The sequence below is a fragment of the Aplysia californica genome, unplaced genomic scaffold (genome assembly GCF_000002075.1).
Source record: "Aplysia californica isolate F4 #8 unplaced genomic scaffold, AplCal3.0 scaffold00096, whole genome shotgun sequence".
Taxonomy (NCBI): Eukaryota; Metazoa; Mollusca; class Gastropoda; order Aplysiida; family Aplysiidae; genus Aplysia; species Aplysia californica.
In genome coordinates, this window is record NW_004797366.1 from 1,152,537 (window position 1) to 1,155,615 (window position 3,079).

At 42.0% G+C, this 3,079-nt stretch overlaps 2 protein-coding genes across 7 annotated transcripts in view; one reads left to right on the forward strand and one right to left on the reverse strand.

Moving 5' to 3' along the window:
• Positions 1 to 3,079, reverse strand: part of LOC100533448 (pleurin precursor) — a 59,180-nt gene that overhangs the window by 10,885 nt on the left and 45,216 nt on the right.
• LOC101846495 overlaps positions 2,242 to 3,079 on the forward strand; it is a 21,771-nt gene continuing 20,933 nt past the window's right edge. Inside the window, exon 1 of one of the 4 annotated variants that reach the window (XM_013080714.2) lies at positions 2,242 to 2,441. The gene's annotated coding sequence lies outside the window, so the exon portion shown is untranslated. The remainder of the gene's footprint in view (positions 2,442 to 3,079) is intronic. The other 3 variants (XM_013080713.2, XM_005095147.3, XM_005095148.3) reach the window with 3 other exon arrangements.

Consider the following 3,079-nt stretch of genomic DNA (forward strand, 5'->3'; position numbering starts at 1 on the left):
CCCCCATGTCGCTTGTACTTTATTTTATGCACCAGCCCAAATGTACTGAAAGTTACACGTATCCGATACAACAAAGAAGTGATTTGTGATAAGACACTTTATCCCCCCAAAAAGTGATAGCTTTTCAACGGATTTTGTCGGTTTGATTCATCAGCTGTATGATATCAAATTTCTTTTTATTTTCAGAGCCGATATCTTGTTTATTTCGAATGGTTGCAGAGTGCCACGTGTAGGTCCTACTTCTTATCTTTTCTCTTATCACTTTATCCATCGGAACTAGTTGCGATGTCTGTCCCAGAAATATGTTTCCCTGTCCTTAAAAATCAACATTTCTTTTACAGATATAAAATCCTGTATATACCTACAGAAATATGACGTTTTCTATTCAACTTATCAACCGCTGATCTCAATGCACTTTTCTACCCGATGAAGCCAGTGGTCAAACGCAGTGGCCAAGTCCACTTCGGCCAAAGTCCTGAGGGCAGTATCCATTTATTGTTTTGAGCACAATTTCTTCCGCGTCTTTAAATAGCTGTCCCTTTAGTTCGTCATACACTGGGTCGATTTAGATCGTGGGTGTGAAGGATGCTCTGAAAACGTAAGCTACAACATTCCACCCATCCAGGCCTTCAAACTTGCTTAAGACAAAAAGCTCTTTCTTCCCTCGACAAGAGGAAGGATTAAGTAAAGTATGTAAGTAAAATAGTAGTTCGTCATTGGTTTTTGGTAAGAATGAAAGTCCAAACCAGAACACTCACCAGCCACCCACTGTTCCTCCGTGAGTTTGAGTTTGGCTTTGAGTAAACAGAAGCACATCGGCACATCAATGGTAATTTAATACATGAACAGGGAAAAAGTAAGTCAAACAGAAACACCAGAAGTAAGTAAAGAAGTAAGATTTACTAGCGGCGCCCTCCAACCACCTTCGTTTGCACATCGACACAATACTCGTCACTGATATAGTGCTTGGAAAAAGTAAGACAGACATACAGACAGACAGTGGGAAAAGGAAGAAGTAGGATTTACTAGTTATTAGTGGCGGTGGGTGGAGTAAAATGTGGTTGGAGTTCAGAAATAAGGTAAGATTTTCACGGTTCAGAGGCAACTCTAGATATCTGTGAGAGTGTGTATGTTTGTGTATGTGTGCACGTGTGTATGACAGTGTGTATGTATGTCAAATAGCCACACTCCCACGCACATGCACAGGTCCGTGGGAATGGGCTCACCCTCTGCCGATCCCTTAATAAGAAATTTAATTTTGGTTACAATCGTTGTAAGTGGTGAAAACAGTGATTGGACAAACGAACAAGAACAAGTCTTGTGTGTGTTCGTTCTCTGCATACAACTAGAGTCTGAAAAGGTGTTAATTATTGCTTCAACTGATAATTTCCTTAGTTCAAAACAAATATCCAGCTACGTTGGAAAAGAGTTGGGGGTTGGGTGGGGGTTGGGTGGCGGTGGGTGGGGTTCAAGCCCTTTAGCCCTTCACTGGGTGGGGCTCAAACCCTTAAGCCTTTCACTACGCCCCGCCACTGCAAGATCTAGTGGCGCCCTTCTACCACCCACAGTTCGCCTCCGACGAGAGACAAAGCCTCAATGGTTCTGTCAAGTGAACGATCCACAATCATCTGATTGATGTGTAGTCTACTCATAGTGAAAAGCGAAACGTTGACTGTCTGTCCATATGTGACTAAAAACACGGACATGATCGATTTGGAACTGATTAAACATTGAAAGCATTAATCCCGACTTTCAAAGAGACTTTAACAATTACGGTTCCCATTACAATAAAAAGTAGGATCTTTGGGGCACTCTCTTTCTCTCTCTCTCTCTCTTTCTCTCTCTCTCTCTCTGTGTCTCTCTCCCCCTCTCCCCCTCTCTCTCTCTCTCTCTCTCTGTATGTGTGTGTTTGTGTGTGTGTTCGTGTGTGCATTTTCTCCCTTTAATTAAAGAATTTGTAAAACAACCCCTCTCCTCCGCCCCCGAAAAAAGGATTGAAGAGTGAAAGGATGAATAGTTTTGACTGAAGAGTGAAAACATAGAAAGGAAATGAATGACATGGGCGAAAAAAAGGGGGGCAGAGAAACATTTTCATTATCAATAATGGACATGGTAACTCTAATACTGCAGTAATGCAAATTCAACAAACATTTGATTCATTAAATTCAAATTTAAAAAACCCGCGGGAATCCCCCAAAATTGCGGGGTTTCGCCGCGCACGCACTAGATCTAGTTTTCGTTCTTCCGTTCCGTCGTGTTAAGCAAGCACAAAAATTAATTTTTATTGCTCTCCCAAATTACAAGTAGGCCACAGATTCCAACTTTGCACAAGAACGAAGCCGAACTAATCGTGGGAAAGAAGACAAAGCCTGCACAAGTTTGAGTCATAACAAACTGAAACCTGGGTTTGTTCTAGGTCAAACATTCTAGAACATTTTAAGGTAAGAACTGAAAATCTGTGATGAAAAGGCAGTACGCAAGATCTACATTAGATAAGGCACCCCGAAAATAGCAGTTCACTAGAGAGTGACAAACGTACAAAAGAAGTAGAGGAAAATGACGAGAGTAAGGATCATCATCATCCAGAGCCAGATCTGCGACAGACATCGGCGATCATGGTCCTCCATTCGTTCCTTTGCTTGTATGCTCTCAAAATAAAGCTACGTTTCCCTGATCTTTCCCTGTCGCCCATTTGTTTAGTAGTTTAGGTTCTCTAAGTAGGTTGATCTGGGCCTACCCCTGCCTCATTTGCTTTCAGTTTTGACATTGAGAGCTAGATGTTCAAGACCTTTATGTCTATTCAGGTGTCCCAAAAACTGCATGTGTCGTTTCCTGATTGTTTTTAACATTGAGCGTCCCACGTGGGCTTAATGATAATGATTAATGATAGCAAAGATAGTAAATAACAAGATGGGCCACTCAGCCAAAAAAGTGTCCGCAGGAAGTATGCTCTTTGCTTCAGATGGCGCTGCAGTCTGTTTTGTAGCTCTCTTTCGTTTTTCCAGAAGAAGAATAGGAATAGCACCTCCTTGCGTGCGCAGATCGACTGCTGTTCATCAGCAGTTCGGGTTCGTTCAGT